This window comes from Sphaerodactylus townsendi, linkage group LG01 (assembly GCF_021028975.2).
Source record: "Sphaerodactylus townsendi isolate TG3544 linkage group LG01, MPM_Stown_v2.3, whole genome shotgun sequence".
Taxonomy (NCBI): domain Eukaryota; kingdom Metazoa; phylum Chordata; class Lepidosauria; order Squamata; family Sphaerodactylidae; genus Sphaerodactylus; species Sphaerodactylus townsendi.
The window spans coordinates 111,593,370-111,614,752 of NC_059425.1; the positions used below are offsets into that span (position 1 = coordinate 111,593,370).

The following is a 21,383-nucleotide window of genomic DNA, read 5'->3' on the forward strand; positions in this document are numbered from 1 at the left end:
TAAAGGGCTAAGCCAGCAATCTTAACTATGGCAGGTGTGAGTGCATTCTTGCGTGTAAACAGAAAAACATGGGGAGAGCCCACTACAAGCGCACTGTGCAGAAAAGAGCCCTGAGATAAGTGTTCCATGTATAATGGGCTAGAATATCAGAAACATATCAGCAAAAAAGTCCCCAAAATGAAATCATGAAATAAAAAGTTCTTGAAAATGTTAAAATCCAATCAATATACTCAGTGAAAACCCAACAAATTAGTCTAGGGTTATTAGTGGTAAGTTACATGTACTTCTATGTACTTATATACTTATTCTTGCAACGATTTACCAAACATTTCTAAGGAAGCAAACCCTGATCATGCTGCTCCAAATCAATGCCATTGGTAGATTCCACACAGCATAAATATAATGTCTTGAGGATGTTATAAAAAGTGTTTTGGGGAAGAACTTCACACAGCTGTCTCCCTCAAAATGACTTCACCGGTTTTATTTCTCTCAATGCGTGTTTTTCAAAAATTGCTAAACTAGCAATCTTTTCCCCCAAACCAGGTTGAAGACATTTCCTGCCTGCTAAGCAAACACAAGCAGTCAGAAAACACTTTATTTCTTCCAACCTTCTTACTATCATTCTCACCAATCATGTCTGTCATTTTGTGTACTGCAGCAGATTCTCCATGAAGATTCCTCGCAGAAGGTTTCCTCTGCTTGCAGCTCATCCATGCATAATTTCACTGTAAAAAGAAGATGAATAAAGTCCATTGCTACTAGCAATCCCATGCACGTGTCATTTTTCATTTTTTTGTTTTGAGGGGGATGCATGTGAAACTACAGCAACACAATTAGAAAAGTTGCTATATGCACATATTTGTGTTGTTGTAGCTCCACAGACATACCCCTCAAAACAAAAAAGTAAAATGATACATATGTGGGATTGCTAGGAACAACAAAATTCATTCATCTACTTTTTACAGCAAAATCATGCATAGATAAGCTGCAAACAGAGGAGACCTCCATGGGGAATCTTCACAGAGAATCTGCAGCAGCACACAAAATGGTGTGCATAACTTTGAAACTGACAAAAACTCTGTGCAGCAGGTGAGAAAAAAAGAGCCACTGTGACTGGCAATGCTTGTGTTCTCCCACTATAGGAACACAAAATGTCAAAACGGATCTTTTAAAAACGTCCTAAAGATGTTATATTTATGCTGTGCAGAATCCACCACCGAGACCAAAATTTGACTACAGCAGCAAAAAAAAGGCAGCTATTGTCAGATGTACTGTTAACAGAGGCGGAGCTACCAAGGGCGGGGGTGCACATTGCCCTGGACACATGCCTGGGAGTGGAAATCCCCCCCCCCCCCCGATCACACACACTTACCTTAGCTCAGCCTGAAAGTGCAGGCTGGAAAAGCGGCTTGTTCACTTGAGGCTGAAAACGGCCCAAGGTCTCCTGGGAAGTGTAGTTCCCACCAAGGACTCCTGGGAAGTATAGTTCCCACCAGGCCATTTTCAGCCTCAAGTGAACAGGTCGCTTTTTCCAGCCTGCACTTTTAGGCTAAACTAAGTGTGTGTGTGTGTGTGTGTGTGTGTGTGTGTGTGTGTGTGTGTGTGTGTGTGTGTGTGTGTGTGTGTGTGTGTGTGTGTGTGTGTGTGTGTGTGTGTGTGTGTGTGTGTACTCTGACTGTCAAAAATACATTTTTAGTTCTTCTATTGTTTCAAAGAGAAGGAATCTTATCATGTTCAACCACCCTGCTGGCATACATGAACACAAATGACAGGCAAAGCACAAAGGCAGCAGAAGGTGCAGGAGCTCTCCTACCATGAATTTATGGAACTGGGATTGTTGCTGATGAACAGCCAAATCATGGAGCTGGCATGTCATTCTATTTGATACCCAGCTGACAAGGATAATTTGTAAGGTTTGTTTGTTTCCCCTTAAGACTGACATTGTAAACCAAAAATAAAGGGGAAGTTAAATTTGTACATCTTCCAAATGGTATGTGAATCAACGGTAGGATGATGTGGATTGGGGCACCCAGTGTTAACAAGAATTTATTTCCCTTTGTGTAAGTAAGGAAGTCTAATTTTCTGTTAATGCCTTATAGATCCAAGTGCAAAATCTCACCATATTTCTCAAAAGGCTCCCTGTGCTTCCCTGTGGTTTGAATTATAGATGCAAAAAGGGTGCTCAGACCCAATAAAACAACAGCCAGAGTAGATTTATAGACAACAATTTATTTATAGACTGAACAGAAAAATAATGAGTATACCTTTCAAATAAAGTTAAATAGATTACTACTAAATAGATTAGTACTATTTAGTAGTGGCTAGGGTTTTGAAATATTAAAATCATATTAGTTTACCTTACTATCATAGCCTATTCAAGAAAAGGTATCATGAGAACCATTTATCTTTGATCCCAAACCATTTTACTTTGAAAATATAATGCTCAATATGGCTAACCTTATTACTTTAGCTATAATCTAGGTATGGTTATGACTAAGCCTTTATTTATACTACTATTAGTCTAAATATTATTATCCCTTTGAGACAGCATGGAAGGTTTGTTTGAAATGAGCTCTACACATTTGATTATTGTGCTGTGATATTAGCTAGGGTTGGGCATTGTAATGTGCATGTGCAACATGCAGCTAAATTTTGTAACTAGGCACTACTTAAAATTGTCAGGGAAATGCCCGTGTCAAGTGGCTTGGCTTGTAACTGTTGTGTTATGATGTCAATTTGGGTCAGGTACAGAAACAATGGCTGACAGTCGTCAATTCCTTCTTGCATCTGGTAAACAGAAATTTTGCACTCTACGATATGTGGTTCTATTCCACTGTTAGACAAAGACTGATGCAATTCTAAAAAGAAAGGTCCAGGTTTACAACCTTCCTAGTTTCTCTTTTTTCACTCCACAAGCATCTATCCCTGTATCAGTCATAAGTGTCTGCTCTAATATTCAGAATGGGTTAAATTCTCATTCATTGCAATACATTATTATTCTTAACAAAACCCGGCATATTTAATTAAACATACAACAAAATAGCATATAAAGAGAACTTGATAACATTTTAATTTATTCTATCTTATCTTATCTTATCAATCCCAGGATTGCCTGAACACTCTATTCAGTGTAATATGAATTTACAAGCAAAGAATTCTCCTCCCCTTTAAGACTTCAACAGTACAGTCCTAAAAAGTCTTCTAAGTCCTGGGTTTTTTTAAAGTTTTTAAAAGTCTTTAAAGCAGGAATGCTCATGCTTTTATTTAAAATTTCAAATGATACGCTAATTCTAAAAGAATACTGGAGCTATCCTGCACAGGAATCAATTTATATTCTCCTTGCACTTCTTACATATGTGGAACAATGAACAAGAGACTTCTCTGAGAACATGCAATGTTATAGAGGCCAACATAACTTGCAATCCTCCTAGCTGTATGTGGCTGGGCCCAGTGGTATTTAACAGTGCCTTGTTTTGTAGACCCAGATAGGCAGCAAAAGGGGATATTTATCCTTGGAAGGACAGCATTTCATGGTTGAAAGGGTACGTTTGGCCTGATGGATCACAAGCTGAGAAGGCTTCAAAGCCACATAATGCTTCTGTTGCTAAATGCACATAAGTTTCAGCAACAATCTAAAAGATGCTTTGTAAAAGATAATAAAAATAAGGCTGTTCCCATTTCATGATTAAATCTCCCCATTTTCCTCTAACATTCTGCTCTAGGAAACAATTATCTACCCAATTTAGCCACCACAAACATCTCTTGCCAATTCAAAGCAGCAAAAGGAACAATCTGCCTAAATTGAATATTAAGTTTTTCAAACCAATCATCTAGTTCTATGGTGGAGACTTTGAAATAACACTACATTTGTATGAAAAAGACCAAAAGAAATAGAATCAGATGTTTTAATTAAGCATCCTTAGGAAAGAAAAAGCGGGGGAGGGAGCTTGCTAGTTGTAGTACTAAGCTGTGCTGGTACACTGGAACACAGCGAGGAGGACAGGGGGAAAACGCTGAGACAAAACAAAACAAAATGTTGCCGCAAAAGATGCTTTCCAGCTGTGCACTGCAGGGAGTAACTTAATGCACTCAATCCACAATGTAAAAGAAGACTTTCATACAACTGAAAAATAAGTTCCATTTTGAGAAATCACAACCCAGACAGTGCTTGCAGACTGGAAAATATGATGTTAAGAATTATTTGTCCAAAGACAAACAGAATCCAATACCTCACCCTTTCAAATCGTGTTCTCTTTTCTGGCCATAAACAGTTCTGCTAACTTTTCTTATTTACAAGAAAGCTAATGTATTCTTGTCTGTGTTGATGCTCCTTTCAGTTGTTGACTTCTTTTATTCCCTGCTCTAACCCCAAGAAAGTTTTTTTCACTGGCACACTTGAAATTTATTTCACAAGTGATGTTCTCTACTTTGGGTCAAAAGAAGCTTTTCAAAATGTCGTTTTCTCCACACACAAAAAATACTGAAAGAATTATACTATGACAGAAACACAGACAAAATACTGCCTCTGCTAATTTGTCTGAAAATGGTACAAAGTGTCAGCTTTGCATCACAGCATCTGTCTATTATTTTAACTGGGCATCTGCCCCACTTTTGGAATTGAGGCCATCAGTGTCTGAAGTATGGGCCCATTTCTTTTCATTTTAATGTTTCCCACTGGCATCATTGAAAGCAAATGCGAACTGGGAAACAAATCTGTTCCTCAAATTCTTGACTATGGACCCAAACAGGAAGGCTAGAGTTGGCTCTATCTCAACAATGCTCCTAACTACAAAAGTAATATGCCATAGGCATTAATGGACGCTTTGATTTGAAGGAGCTATGCAACACCTCTACTGTGCAGTATACCCAACATGACCAGAAGATGAAAGTGGGCTATATTTTTAAAAATGTTGTTGCTGACTTCAGTCAAAAGTGTATTGTATCTTTATTACATGAGCATTTTTAATACATTTGTTTTCCCAAACAAGCTATAAGTATTGTTTCTTCAGAATATGCTAAGATCAAATATAGCAATTCCACTTTGATAATTAAGGTCCCAATTAGTTCCTTCCGAAATTAAGGCTTGATTATTCCTTTGAAGCCACAAAAGTTTAAATTAAATCCATATAACAACCCAACACTATCTTCCTGTCCAAAATTATTTGTTTGCTTCCTCATCCCCAGGTCGTGTTGTGGATGAATGGAAAGCTCACAGCAGATGGCTGTCAGAAAAGCAATGACTACATACCACGACTGAGAATTAGTGTGCAAAAATTATGCATCTTAGTGAACAGTACAGAGATCCTGCTTATAAATGCCAACAGACATCTGGCTTGAAAACACCGTGAAGTCAATTTGAATATTGTTCTATGCTTACTTTAATATTCATGAATATAAGATTACTACCACTTCTCTAGGTAGTTTTTCTTGCCTTAGCAGGACTTAGCTTCCAAATCTTCTGCCATTTGAAATTTATAAAACATACGTTTCCCCCCTATTAATACAGGAAGGAAATAGAATTGATTGCATACAGGAATCTATGTTTGCAGAGGGGGCATTAATTGGTTTCAGTGTCTTGACTCTTAAGGTGGATTCCACATAGAGCAAATATAACGGGTATAGGACACAATACAAACTGGGGAGGGGGGGAGCTTCGCATAGGTCCCGTCACCAAAACAAGTCTGCCCTGTTCTATTTTCCTCAACTTGAGATTATTGAAAATTGCTAAACCAGCAATCCTTTTGCAAAATTCTGGGTTGGAACTGCTCCTTTGTGAACAGACAGGCAGGAGGCATTTTATTTCCCTCCCATACACCACACTGACCACAGTCAGAGAGACTCCGCCTGCCATTTTCCTGCCGTTGCAGGGAGGCCGCTTTTTCTTCTTTTTTTATTTTGCGTGTTGCATATGCGCAGCTACACAGGTGCAGCCAATTGTATTGTATTGTGATCGGCATGGCTGTGGTGGTTCATTTCTGTATACCTGTACAGCTACACATGTGTTGCAGGAAATTGTTTTCAAAAGAGAGAGAAGCATCTCTGTGTAAAGGTGCAAAAGCAAACTGGCTTGTTTCCATGGGCGCCAATCACTGCCTGCATGGCACCCATGTGAAAAGGGAAAAGGAAAATGGGTTCCTTTAAAATGACTGCAACCGTTATACATTTGCTGTGCAGAACCAACCTAAGATCTTTGACAAGAGGATCATGAAGAACCTTTTCTGCTTCATTCTTCCCACCAAAGGATGCTCCTATGGAACCCTCAAATATCACATAAATTCCCAATCTCTCAGGAATAGCTCCAATGGAAAGGAAAAGGTCAAAATACCTCATGTAGATTTCAGTCCATTCATGGATCTTGAAATTTAAAACAATAACTCTACCTCTAATTATCAAGAATTGATAGTTTTATTGTACTGTGTTTCTAGGTTCAAAAATAAAAAAACAATTGTTAAAAATATTCAGAAATATTTGTTAAGTCAAGAGGATTGTCCAAAAAAGTACATGGGCTTGCCATCTAGTAGAAATTTACTGGAAATATCACTTGTATGAACTTAGCTATGCAAAGAAAGTACTTAGTAAGATACATAGCATCAAAACTCACTTCTGGAGTTAGGGATGAGGAACCCAGTGAGAACTGTTCTTCTTTTCTTTATTGAAAATACTAGTTAGCAAAGAGACATCTGTAAAAGAATCAGTCTGGGTTGAAGCTACAACTAGTTTACTTCATGCATACCACATGAAGTCAAGGTGTTAGGAACTCCTTTGTTCCTAGCTTATCAGTGAGAGCATAATAATGTACTTTGTGTATTAGCCTTGCATAAAAGCCCCAGTGTATTCTGGAAGCTTGTTGGAATGTGGTAACATTTAGAACAATGACCAAGAACATCACACACACATAACTGATGCACTATTTCTTTTCACTGTCTACTGAAGCAGAAATTGCCTTTGTATCTATACCATATAGACAAGTACAACAATATCATCTGTAATTTATCATTTATTAAACTTAGGAAGTGCACTGGGAAATTTTAAAGGTAAAATGGCAGTAGAAAACAGGTAAATAATACAAGTATTTGTATGGTCAAAGGCTTTCACGGCCAGAATCACTGGGGTGTTGTGTGGTTTCGGGGCTGTATGGCCATGTTCTAGTAGCATTTTCTTCTGACATTTCGCCTGCATCTGTGGCTGGCATCTTCAGAGGATCTGATGGTAGTAAAGCAAGTGGAGTATATATACCTGTGGAATGTCCAGGGTGGGAGAAAAAACCATTTGCCTGTTAACAAGTGCAAAGGGAGCAATTAGCAAGCTTGATTTGCATGTGTTGGGTGGAATCCACCCATTTAGCATGTGAGTAACCATGAAGATAGCATAATCAATTAGCAAGAGCATCTGCATTGTAGTAGCCTGGCCTTTTGATCCCTTTGATTGCTTACTGCCTAGAGTGGTGGGTGGTGCTAATTGCTCCCTTTACACTTGTTAACCGGCAAATGGTTCTTTCTCCCACCCTGGACATTCCACAGGTATACATACTCCACTTGCTTTACTACCATCAGCTCCTCTGAAGACGCCAGCCACAAATGCAGGCAAAACATCAGGAGAAAATGCTACTAGAACACAGCTATATAGCCCGGAAACCACACAACACTCCAATACAAGCATTTATCCAAAAGAAGATAAAGGAAGAATAAAGAACTCAAAAACTCTTCAAAACCTTTATATTAAAATTCGACTGGTTTGCCCATAAATGTGGGATAGTTCGTTACCATTACATCTTTTTACACAGGTTTACAGACTTCCTTGTAATTCAATGATCCAAATCAGACACTCTTTTATTTAACTAGTTAACTATTTGTATCCTTCCATCTCTGCCCTCAAGGGATACTACAGCAGTTCACAATATAATAAAATGCATAAATAACAGAAATCAATAACTATCAAAATACAAGAACAGGGAAATGGGGAAAAATGGAGAACCAACTTAGTCACTATTATAGAATCAGAAAAAGCAATCATAATCCATCTCTGAAGATTGGGGCAAGATGGATCAAGTAACCTTCCCACAGAACTATTTACAACAATATCCAAAGTTGTTTCTTTACTGTCTTGTTAGTAATGTGACAACATATCCTGGGAAGTTAATCATCTTCTCCCACAATACAATCTTCCTCTTCTCTCTCTAAAACTGTTGAGAAACCACAATTTTTTCCTGTTTTACATATTTCTAATTCTTTCCCAAAGATATAAAACAAGAAATGTGTAAATAAAATGCTGAAAGTGTTCACACAGATTAATTTCCCATGATAAAAGTGGGAAACCCCTTTCATTTTGAAAAAGAGAACTATCAATTTATTGTAAAGACAGTAGAAGTACACATTTCAATTAATCCTCCACATTTACAAAACACCCCTAGGCACTCTTATCTTACTATTCAATTCAAAATTAAAGCCTCATACAACTGCTCCTTACAGATTCCTGCTCATTGATTTGCATACATACAGTATGTTTAATATTTCAGGAGCATATTGTATGGGGGTAGAATGCTTTTTCCTTCTGGTATTCCCTCCTGTAAAATATTAGATAGGACTCTGTCTTAAATTACTGTTCAGTTATTCTATCAATAGTGTTTGGCTCAAAAGAAAGCACTCTATTGTTGTCTAGTGGTGTTTTTATTCTCTGCTTATTCAGTGTTGTTACCTACTGTTACTGTAAGATGCACCTGAAATGGGCAGCATATATTCTAAGAATTTGATAGATATTTTTTCCTTTCCTTTCTGACTCTTCATTCATGCAATTCCCTCACATATTCACACACTTTAGCTTCTTTTTCAGTGGTCACTCTTGATGATATTCATATCAGCAGAAAGCTGTGAATTTGCAAAACACTATGCAAGTTCATGGTGGCCTTTTAATCCAGGTATTGGCTTCAGATAGCAACAAAACAGGGACTGGATTTTGAAATCTAAGAATATTGGGCTTTTTTGGAAAAGAAGCGCTGAGACCACTAAGCCATTCCCTGCAGGCATCCCCCTTGTGCATTAACACACAGTGACAGCTCAAGACCCAGCATTAATCTGATTTTGTTTTCTCTCTTTCGGTGTATTTTCCAGTCAGCTAGCCTTTAATGTATCAGCATCTAGGTTCTGCTGTCACTTTGTGTGATTAAAAAGTTCAGCTGTTTGAACATTAGTGACACAGATGTCCAAAATGCCATTTTCCAAGTCATCAGGCCTACATTTCACTGGATGTCTTGAGAGAAGTTTGTTAATGCTGTAAACATATAAAGGTGGTTTAAGCATTCCCATTTTTTTAACTCCACAGAAGGTGTGTACTTGACTCATTCAAGTTGCTTTCAGATTCGTTTCTGATGGGCTGGAGAACAAGAAGGAATCCCCAAACTTACTTTTGGCATAGTTAGACCACCATCCCTTATATCTGGCACAAATATGGCCTTTCTTGGAAGTGCTTAACAACAGTAGATGAAACAAGTCACATATTTTTCTTCAACTCTTCTCTGTCTAACTTGAGATCCTCCTTTATCTCTAATGAGGTGCTGAATTAACTCACCTTAAATTAAAGCCACAATAACTCCATAAGCAGTACACTCTTTTGCTACACCCCTTCACAATCAGGTTCTGGAGGCCAGCTTTGATAAGTTTCCTAGTGTAGCTCAGCAGCACAAATATGGATGGGTGTTGCAAATGTTTCATGGCTTTGTGAATTATGGAAGATCTCAAAATTTGGATTAAATGTGCACAATTCCAACATTTTGGCAGAATCTTCTTGCAATACTGTGCAAAAAACTGTTAAGTTTAGCTCTTCTTCACTGTCAAATCTTCTTTAAGAAAGAACATATTTAAGAAAGAACATATTGGACTACACACTGTATATATACGAATGATATTCTGTCATAGATTGTAATAAAATACTGTTATTGAAACAGATATGAATGTTGAGAACTGAAATAATAATCTCATGCTGAATTTACAGGGCATCTACAATATTGTTCAGTTAGGGTCTAGGTGGAATGCTTCCCAAACTCTCCCAATGTGCATTTCATCCTGGATAGTTGATTTTCAAATAAATCTTGTCTCATTTTCTGAAATAGAATTTTTGTGATTCAATTAAAAAAAAATAGAACTTTGCACATTCCAGGAGATGTGCATAAGAATTGCCTTTGGAATAGGTGGGCTAACTACTGAGAAGCCCCATAACATCCATATCCAAACACAGTCCTGGCAGAGACCCTGGCAGCAAGCAAAACCATCAGCACGAGGCACGAAGTACAGCGAGTACTGCTCTGCTTGCCAAGTAAAGACAGAAGACTAGATTCCTAATGTTTGTACAAGAACTGACCAATTCAGAGGCTGCACACTTTCTGCCAATCAGAGGCTTGATGTGCATAATATGTTTCTGAAGGGGACTCTGAGGTTTAAGCAGACTCTCTAAACTCTTATACCATCAGGTTTCTGAGTCAAGCCACAGGGATCCTGACACATAACAGGCAGCTGAATAATATGCAGAGTATTTTCTATTCATATTTGATTATTGGGCAGGAAAAAGCTTCCTATATGAAATTCAATTTAAGAATTTATTCTGCCCTGATAGCACTGAGTGTGTGTCATGTATTTTAAATCTAACTAAATGTAATTATTTAAATGAGTTTGCAGTTGGCATTATTGTATTTACTTATTTATTTCTATTGTGTGTGCTTTCATCACAGACCTTCCTATATGCATTCCTGATAGAGCTGAAAGTCTTATCTTTGTGGTGTGATGATGAGCAAGGCAGATATAAATGCTTTATACTCCTTGTCTGCAAATCCTGAAAGACTGTGAAGAAGATTTATTAGCTTTCTCAGAGAGAAGTGCTTATATTATTGTTGTACTCAAGTCACCTATTCAAGAAGTTCTCGCAGAAAGGGAGCTGCAAACACCTCTCGGTGTTCCTCACTCCCAACACCCCATAAAGCATGAGAGAGCCCTGCTGTACAAGACAACTGCTTGAAGATTTACTGGTCTTAAACCCAAGTTGTCATGTCTATCAGTCTGGCTTCTATCAATGTCCTAGCTAGAAAATAGTTGCAAAATCAGAGCTTACTAAGGTGAACATATAGCAAGCATGGAATACTACTGCTTCTAGAAGAGATAGATCTTTAATCATGTTTGGGACTCCTCTGCCCTATTTATTTCAATGTCTCATCACTGAAAGCACAGGGGGAGAAGCATTTGTAATATGAAGGACTGATGAGCACAATATATTTTCGTGTTACAAACCCAACTGAAGCATGAGCTGTTTCAAGTCTTGCATGTTACTCTGCATCTGACTCTAAGGCCCTTTCCGCACGGGCCATAAACGGCGCCCTGGGGATGGCAAAAATGCCGTCGCCAGGGAGCAGTTCGCACAGGCGGCGCTGCCAAAACGCAGCAGCACCGACCTGGCTCCCCGCCCCCTCCCCCAGGGCAGCCGGGAATGCACTGTTTTCCCCGTCCCTCTCCCACTCACCTCGTCGCCTTCGTCGCCCTGCTGGCCTCCGAAGACCCTCCCTCGCTGTCCTCTGACCCCTGGAGGTCGGAGGGAAGCGTGGGCAGGTCTACGGAGGCCAGCAGGGCGACGAAGGCGACGAGGTGAGTGGGAGAGGGACGGGGAAGAGGCGGCTCCATGCGGAGCTGCCTCTCCTGTGCCAGCCTCTGCGGGGGCGCTCGCACGCTTCTGTGCGAACGGCCCCCACCCCTGCACCGGCAGAATGCAGGGACGCCCGAATGGCCCATGCAGAAAGGGCCATAGTCTCCAATCCAGAGAACTGAGGACGCAGTGGGGCTGTCAAGCTCCAGGTGGTAGGTGAGGATCTCCTCTTATTACAACTGATCTCCAGGCAGCAGAGATCAACTAGAGAAAATGGCCACTTTGACAGGAGGACTCAATGGTATTATACTCCACTGAAGTCCTTCCCTCCCTAAACCCTGCCTTCCTCAGGTTCTATCCTCACATCTCCAGGTATTTCCTAGCCTGGAAGTGGCAACTCCTTCAGGCAGAATGTATAGGTAGGTTCACAGTGATCAACATACAAAATTTTGCACAGGCTTTTGAATAGTAAGCTGTATCACTGCCAATTGCCTAAATCATGAATAATATAATGGGAGCCTATCTTTACCTTTACAGTCTTGCAATTCTACTTTTTGCCTACTCCTGTGAAAATTCCCCACATCCTATAACCTTTAGTCAGTATTAAGAGGTAGTATTACATCTGTACTTACCCTTAACTATGGCTATCATTAACCAAGATAAGCTTTAATCAGTATATGCATGCCAGTTTTAAACCTTGGTTTCAAACTCTGATTACCATTAAAGACTTGCCATTGCATAAGGGTTGTTATCAATCCAGACATAACACCATGCACTGTAAATTCCAACAAAAGGAGATGAGGGGAGGGAACAGACGATAAAAATGAAAGATGGGAGAAGAACATGAACTATTGAATTACTATTGGTTTCTTAATCACAGTTATGAGACTAGCAGAATTATATGTACCTTGGAGATGTACACAGAATCACACATGAGAAAAATGCCCTGTGGAGTTTACTGTATGTGGCACTTCCCCTCCCCGCGCAGGGCTCTCGGGCTGTGGTTCCTTCCCTCCCTCCCTTTCCTGGGGTTTTTCCTCCCAAGAGGTGTCTTTTTCCAATTGGCCTGAGGGGCCAAGAAATAGTTTAGCCCACAGGGCACCTGATGTTGGAGGCAGCCCGTCCCTGGTTTCCCAGCCTTCCCTCCCCAAACCCTATGCGTGCCAGCCGAGGTCCTGCTGCAGTTGCCTCACTGTCAGTTGGACCCTGCCCACTAAGCTGCGGCACTCCCGCCCAGTTGCCTCACTGGGCTCCCACTAGCTTCCCGGCTTGAGCTGCTTCTAGCCTCCCCACCCGGCTCAGCCCTCCCACGCCTTTGCTCCTTTCACTGTCCCCCAGAATCCCCCTCCCGTCACCCGGCTGCAGCAGCCGCTCCCGAGCCTCGGAGTTTCCCTTCTTAAATGCTCTTCTGGCTCTCAAAAGCCTCCCTCTCCCCAGCTGGAGTGACTCTGAGCTGCGCTGAATGGGCTCAGCTGTGCCCCGGGCGCGGCGGAGTCCATGGCCCTGCACAGTTTCCCTGCGTGCTGCCATCCCCTCGCCCGGTTTCCCCGTCATTCCTCCGATGCGTTCCCGCTGTGCCTGGCTGTCCGGTCCTCCCGGGGTCGCATCGACCTTTCGACTTTGAGCATACATTCCCTTCAAGTTTGATTCTTGGTAACACACACATTTTCCCCACTAACTTTTTAACAAAAAAAACTTTCATGCTTAAAGACTAGTGCTAGACAGGTAGACTGCACCAGTGAGAGTAGTGAAACTGACAATACTGTTTCAGTGATCTATCACAAGGCAAGGGACAATTGCCTTCCCCCAAAAGATGGCAGGCAATCTCCCAAATGGAGATTCCCAAGCAACAACAAAGAGGGGAAGGGTGGGCAAAATGGAGAATCACCCGGGATAGGGAAACAAAAAAACTGCAGGGGGGAAATGGTGTAACCCCACTGGAAAGTAAAGTTAGAAAATTGACTTCTTCAACTAATGGATACGTAGTGCATGCATAAACGGCCAAAGAACCTTTTTGCAATTACTTCCCATTCTGAAAAAGCAACCTTCTTACCTATATGAACCAGAGTCAGTTATGGATAACATGAGAATAGGCCAATTCCTCACAGTCAATTAATCGTGTGATACTCATGCAAAATATCAAGAAGAACTCCCCACTGCCTGATCGACAAACAAGGATTCATACCAGTTCTGGTGCTCATTCTCCCCCTTATCCCGCATCTTTGCTGAACCTGCTTGAAAATTCTAATTTTTCAAAAAAAACACATGTCTTCGATCCAATTTGGAGGAGAGGATCGGAGGTCTAATCCTGGTTCAAATTTCCCACCATGGAGCATGATGCAAATGCCTTACAACCAATCAGTGTGTGTGGTGCTGTTCTCGCGAGAGCACGAGAGAACAACCAACCAGAAACTTGGGAAGGGGGGGAGATGTGCTGACATGATGACGTGCTGACATCATTACGGGAGCATGCCCCAACATGGCACGACAGCCAATCAGGAGAGACCCGCCAAGCTGATTGCGTGGTAGTGGGGATTGTTACATTTCTTGAATCCGAGATAGGCCTAGATGTCTTCACTGGAAACGTGCTGTAGTGGGGAGATTGAAACCTCGATGAAAAGATGCAGTTTACTTTCAAAACTTGGTTTGATTGAATTACCCAATGGGGATTCGGCCTATAGAAGCCACCTGCCATCTACCTAACTGTTCTATATGCACTGGCAAGAAAGATGGAGACTCCCAGACTCACAGTTTTTCATTCTTGCCTTCTCTAGCAGGAAAGCCAGACAAATGGCAGTTTTCTCGGAAAATCTAAATCTTCTAAGGTGTCTTAGTACTTTACAAGAACACTTGAGTAGCCTTTTAGTTTTTTAATGAGTTCTGAAGAATTTTTAAATACAAGCTCTTTACCTTTCTTTTGTCCTCAATAGACAATCACATGAGTAAATGAGTATTCTGCATTGTCATTGCAAGCAAACAATAACAACATTTCGGAAATAGCACAAGTCCAAAAATAAATGAATTCATTTGTGATGTAAAGCAAGCATCCTTTCAGGTAAAAAGGGATGGATGAAAACTTAGAACAATTTATGGAACAATTTATGGAAATAAGGAAAGCATGATTATGGTTGTTAGACAGCCTAATAAATCATTCAGTGAAATAAAATGCTAAAGAGTTTCCAGCAACATTGGAATATCTCAGAAACTTTTGGGGGGTGAGTGGGAGTTTAAGGACAAACAATGTAGAATAAATGGGTTTTTCATGTCAGAAAAGTTGTGAGATTTAATGTTTTCTCTGAAATAAGTTTAAAATACATAAATTGCGAATCTTCCTTAAATATTGCACTTGTGTCACACATATTTTTCTTGAATATAAAAGGAATACAATTTCACTAGAAAATCTGTCACACACAATATCTCTCTCTCTCTCTCTCTCTCACACACACACACACACACACACACACACACACACACACACACACACACACACACACACACACACACAAGTTGCAAGCCTCCAGGTGATTGCTCAGAATTACAGCTGATCTCCACATGACAGAAATCAGTTCCCCTGATCAGTGATCACAGAAAAAGACCTCCGTATAGACCATTAATGCATGTGTGTTCTCCTTCACTTTCAGCATACATTCCTGTCATTTTTTGAAGAACACATTTTCAGTTCAGTGATTTCCCACATTGTGGGAATGCCCCCAAATGTAGCCTTTTTTCCTTCACTGGGAAGTGAAATAAATCCCCACGTGTTAAGATTTCCTCAGGCCTTCCCTATCTTCCTCTCATCCACACCACAGTCATTCCTCCCACTCAACCAGTGGCGGATTTGCCGAGGGACAGGGGGTACCCTCTGTCCCTGGGCACCACTGATCTGGCCAAATGGGGGGCGCAAAATCAGCCAACTACGTGACCAGGAAGATGGCAAGGCAGCAGGAAGTCTGCTGCCTTGTCCTCTTCAGGCGCCCTCGACCCCACCCATGTAATCATTGACATGAACAAAGCCAAGAAAGCCAGAGGACCCCCCAGCCTCGCCCATCTCCTGGCTGTTGGCTCCCCCACAAGCCCCACCCCCTCCGGTTCTGAGCTGGCAGCTGGCAATCCCTTCTGCCCTCCCCTCTGGGGAGGACAGAAGCAACTGGAAGGCTCTGTGCTGGGGGCTTTGCTTTTATAAGCTCATGGGCATGGCCCCACACCCAAGCTTATAAAAGCAAAGGCCTCAGCATGGAGCTTTCCAGTTCCTTCTGTCCTCCCCAGCGGGGAGGGCAGAAGGGACTGCTGGCTAGTGGCTCGGAGCCAGCAGCTGGGAGGGGACAGGGTTTGGGGTGGGCAAGCCCCGCCCCAGGTGTAGCAGGAGGTGCCCAAGAGACTGGGCCATTTCCCCCTGATACGCTTCTGCACTCGACCACCCATGCCTTCATTCTCATGCCACCTCCATTTTGAGACTCTTGGAAGTTTGTATAGGTTTCCCAGTAGTTTTTTTAAAAAAAGATTGTTTGTGGCAGTAGTCTATTAATACAACAATGAATCTGAGTGAAATTGACAAGGCTGGATTCATGGAGAAAGTGCACCTGCAGGTTTTTTTCCTTTGGATTTAGAAGCATTTTGCACTTCACATGAGCCTGTCACACGCTGCTGCTTCTCTGATTCTGCCTGAAAGGATGGGATGAGCTTCCTCAGCCACATGGCATCTTGGATGCACGTTCCATTTCCCCCGAAAGAATACCACGGGGAAGGGGGGCTAGCAGCTCCTCCCTAGCTAGACACTGACCCACCAAAAAACTTTGTGTGTGTGCGTGCGTGCGTGCGTGCGTGCGTGTGTAAGGGGGTGCTCTATCCCAATAGGTCAGCTTTCATCCATTTTTGGATACATTTTTGCAGCCTGATTTTGTGAGGTTCCCTCCATTTCATTTTTTCCCAACTTGTGGCACTAGACTAGCGATAGAGTGCTGTTTGGATCTGTGAAGATGAGGAGGAAAGTAGGACTACATTTTTTATGGAATGCAAGGACAATTGTATTGCTGCTGCCAGCCCCCTCCCCCCCACCAGCTCCCCCCTTGCACACAGCAGCCCCCACTTTCAGAGGGTGCCTGCAGTGTGAATGAGTGTTACAGTACAATGGAAAGCTTGTGTTTGACAACCATGATCAGTGAACTATTACTAATCTATAGCCATAAAAAAGAGCTTCATCAGGCAACCTCACAAAATGGAGATGGCCTGACAATGAAGAGAGAAAGGCCATCTGGCAAAGGACTTGTACCAAAAGTCTCTTGCAATGAACCCTCCAGCACTGGCTCTCTGTGTGTCACCTATTGATATCCCACCCCTTATACGGGTCTTAGGAAAGCACATTTTAGATTGGTCAGGACCTGGATGAAGGCATTCCCAAGCTAGCAGGCTAGCTTACACTGTCAAAAAACTCTTCCCCCCCCCTTTTAACCCATGGATCAAGCCCTGCTTAGAGTTGTGATCAGTGATCTATTGCTAGTCTATTGCCAATGAAATGAAAGGAAAAAACTCAGGAATGGGGGGAGAAGTGGACATTTGTAGCAGGGAACTAACAAAAACCTTTCAAAACGGAAGTTGCCTGGTAATGAAGAAGGTAATGGTGGAAAGGGAATCATGAAAATGGAGGCAGGAGAGCAATGAATGGGAAGTGCTATCATTTACCGCGATCTACAAAGATTCACATTTCCTGTTATTGCACAGCTATGACAGATTTTTTGGGCAAAAGTTTTAAAAAAGGAACCTCCCCCTTTGACCTTGTCACATCTGATGAGGGCTAACAAAAGCTTCCTTTTGTATAAAGGAAAATAAACCCTCAATACATTAAAGAAAAACCACAGGGAGAAAAGAATAGTACACAAAACAAAACCACACTGTAAAGCAAAGATTGGGATTGACTGCATTTCCACCATGGGATAAGTAATACATGTATAAAAGGCCATAGAATCAACCTATCAAACCGTTATAATGCTCCACACCCCCAAGCCCCACCTTCCCCTGACTCCACACTCAAATCTCCAGGAATTGCCCAGCGTGAAGTTGGCAACTCTAAGACACATAACAGTATGTTTTACATATAACAAGCAGATAATAACTCAAGATGTTGCTCACTCTGGCATATTCACACTTCAAATGATACTAAATTGTTCTGACACACTTTCTAGTCTAGTGTAAACATGACAAAGAATAACCTGTTTTTCACAATAATTCCTAATTTTCAACTTTAAAATATATATTAACAATACACTTCTATTCAGAGTTATTTTGCATAGAATTACACTGTAACAAAAAGAGTAATCTGCATTTTGTCCTTCTCAGATGAATGGAGCCATGCTTTGAAAACTGCAGTTCCAAAAAACAACTAACAGGAATAATTTTTTAAAAAAATTGGTTAAAAGCATACTTTTCTGGGATGCCATGGACACTGGTTCAAATTCATGGATAGTCTAAACCAGGGGTGTGCAACCTGCGGCTCTCCAGATGTTCATGAACTACAAATCCCATCAGCCCCTGCCAGCATGGCCAATTGGCCTAAACAATAGTTTCATGTTCAATGTATGCATTTTTGGTTGCGGATGCAGGTTGTAGATTTGTTCTGTTATAAATTGGTGGTGTAAATAAATAAGCATTACAAGCAGGGTCATTTTCTGGAATTGATAAACTAACATCAAAAACAATCTTTATAGGATGCCTCTTATCCCAGCAGCTCAAAATATCTATTTGGTCATATTTCAGCCATCAAGAATCAGTTTGGAGAACATACAGCAATCATCGTAGAATGGAACTGAGAGAGTTCTGAGAGAACTGTGTCAAGCCCAAGTTCACCTAATAGGCGTAGAAGTGGGGAATAAAATCTAGTTTTCCAAATTAGAGTCCCCCGCTCTTAACCACTACACCTGCTGGCTCTTTATCAACTGTAACATACAAAGAAGATAACTGGTATGAACTCATAAAGGATTAATTCTTTGTTCCCAGATGATTCAATGAATGATATGATTTATTGCTAATGTTGTTTTTTCAAATTATAGCAGGTTGCCTCTCAGCTCCAGGGGTTCTTGGAAGAGACTGATTTTCTGGAGCCATTTCAATCTGGATTCAGACTAGGATTTTGGATAGATATTACTTTTATCATTACAGTTGATACCTTCTATTGAGAACCAGACATGGGGAATGTAACTGCTAGATCTCCCAGCATCCTTTAATATTATGACCATAGTATCATAATGAACCAAAAAGTAAAATCCAGTCAAATAGAAAGCTGTTCCCTTTCTTTTCCTGCTTCAGCTAAAAAAATGGCGACTTTGGTGGTTATTTCAGGAGAAAGTTCATTCAATAGGTAAAGCACCATGTGGTCCATTGACAGTCTGTTTTTTTGCTTTAAAAAGTGAGAGTAGATAACTGTTATGTGAAATGGAGTGGTATTGACCATTCAAAAGAATGTGCTGGCTTGAATCCATTGAGTTTACAGAGCATAAACAGCATGGATTATAAGAAACATAGATTTGGTTGAATTAAAATTTTCTTCTTACTATTTAATAGCACACACATCTACATGCCATGCTACCAGTGGAGTAGTGCCCACAGGGCAGGGGGGTTGGGGCGGGGGCATTTCCTCTCACTCCGCCCCTGCATGCTACAGAGTAACAAGAAAAAAGACAAGTTCCCAGCCCCGCAAAGTGCTTATCTAAATGATGACATGGAAAAAAACAGAAATAAAAGAGGAGTGGGGATGAAATTCAAATTCCAGTATAATGCTAAGAAAGTACATGAAAGTCATTGTATATCATCGTTGTGGTGTGGAAACTAGGGGATTAACCAAAAGCATCTCTGAATAAGTGAAGTTTGAAAGCAGATTTGACAGCGGGCAAAAAAGAGATATTCTGAAAGGGAGTTGCAGGACAAGGGTATATTGGAATAGGTGGGCCAAGAAATTAGGGAACATCATTTCATGGAAGTCTTTCAAGGCATGGAGAGGAATTTCTGCAAGATATGGGACCAGTTGGAAAGTCAGAGTGATGATTCAAGGAAGGGTATTATATTGTTTAAACTATGGGAAAGCAGAATTGTTTTGGTACTGAAACTCTAGATACAGTTAAGAGGGCAGAGATGTGAAAACAAAAAGTAAGAGGAGAAGAAAGCTTTAGATTGTGTAATGTTACATTCCTGTTAGAAAGGAGGGTCTACAGGTTTTGATATATGCATGATTATTACTTTTATTTCCCGTGGTAGAGATATACTGAATCTTATTTACAGTTGAAACTTCCACTATAAAACACTTAAACAAAGTCCTTTAGTAGCTAGTTTAACACTGATTTATAATGTTTGCTTCTGTGTTCATGACTAAGAAACTTGCAATAACCCTCAACAGCTGCTAGAGAACAGCTGAACAGCATAGTTGGAAACTCAGATCAATTTAGGCCATTTACACTCTTACATTCTGCCTTGCAGTCAGCTTGCCTTTATTTCACTGCAGATGTTCCTTTATGGATCGTTTTCGCCCTTTCTGAAGCCTCTACAAGGCAAAGCAGAAAAACTGTGTGGTTTCCAAATTCTGGCAAAACGTGACATTTCCTGTTGCTTCACTTTTCTCCATAAAGCAAAATAGCTAAACAACAAGTATAATTGTTTGTTTGGGTTTCTTGCTTCCTCCTGCCTTCACCAACTTTCCCAACGCAGTTTTTCCACTCATCTGACCACCATTTGCATATAGTAGGGCTTTGCTTTTGTGTGTGTGTTTTTTTAAATGGTTCAGGACACTGTAGCAAGAGAATGATCTATTGATCTATCGGATACCAGAAAAGAAGAAGAAAATTTTGGATTTATACCCTGCCTTTCTCTCCTGGAGGGAGACTCAAGGCAGCTTACAAACTCCTTTCTCTTCCTCTCTCCACAACAGATATCTATGAAGTAGGTGGGGCTGAACAAGAGTTCTGACTGAACTGTGACTAGCCCAAGATCATCCAACAGGAATGTAGGAGTGCAGAAGCAAATCTGGCTCACCAGATAAGACTGTGCTGCTCATGTGGAGGAGTAGGGAATCAAACCCAATTCTCCAAATTTGAGTCCATCTGCTCTTAACCACTGTACCACGTGGGGGTGGAGGAGTGGCAGCATCCCCAAGTGGGCCCTTCTAGTCACCATTTCTGAACAATCAGAAGGGCTTTTGTATATGTGTGTGTATTAAGCACTGCAGGACTAGTGCTGCAACAAAGACCAGGGCCGTTTCCGCACGGCCCTTTAATGGCGCCCTGGGGACGGGATAAACGCCGTCCCCAGGGAGCCATTCGCACAGGCTCCCCCTCCCACAGGGCGGCATCAGGCCGCCCTGAAAAACAACCCTTTAAAGGGTTGTTTTTCCCCCGACAGTGTGTTCCCGGCGGCGCAGTGTGAACAGCACCGCCGGGAACACGCTGTGCTTCCGATCCCACTCACCTTGTTCTGTTGTCGGCCTGCTGGTTGCCGCCGAAGCCGCTTCATCGCTGTCCTCCGACCCCTGGAGGTCGGCGGGCAGCGTGGGCGGGGCTTCGACGGCCAGCAGGCCGACGACAGGGACAAGGTGAGTGGGACGGGGAAGGGGGAAGAGGTGGCTCCATGCGGAGCCGCCTGCCGTCTGCCAGCCTCTCCGGAGGCCGCCTGCATGCTTGCATGCGAACGGCCTCCGCCTCCACGCCGGCAGAATTCTTGCCGGCGTGGAGGCGCCTCGACGGCCGTGCGGAAATGGCCTGGTGAATCGATCTATCAGATGC

At 41.7% G+C, this 21,383-nt stretch overlaps 1 protein-coding gene and 1 long non-coding RNA gene across 2 annotated transcripts in view; one reads left to right on the top strand and one right to left on the bottom strand.

The window, feature by feature from the left end:
- LAMA2 (laminin subunit alpha 2) overlaps positions 1-21,383 on the bottom strand; it is a 549,054-nt gene that overhangs the window by 464,618 nt on the left and 63,053 nt on the right. The gene's annotated exons all lie outside the window — the stretch shown is intronic.
- On the top strand, positions 382-12,713 carry LOC125429634. Its single transcript, XR_007244017.1, has 4 exons — positions 382-477; positions 7,441-7,448; positions 11,223-11,227; positions 12,702-12,713. It is a non-coding gene; the product is annotated as an uncharacterized LOC125429634 (long non-coding RNA).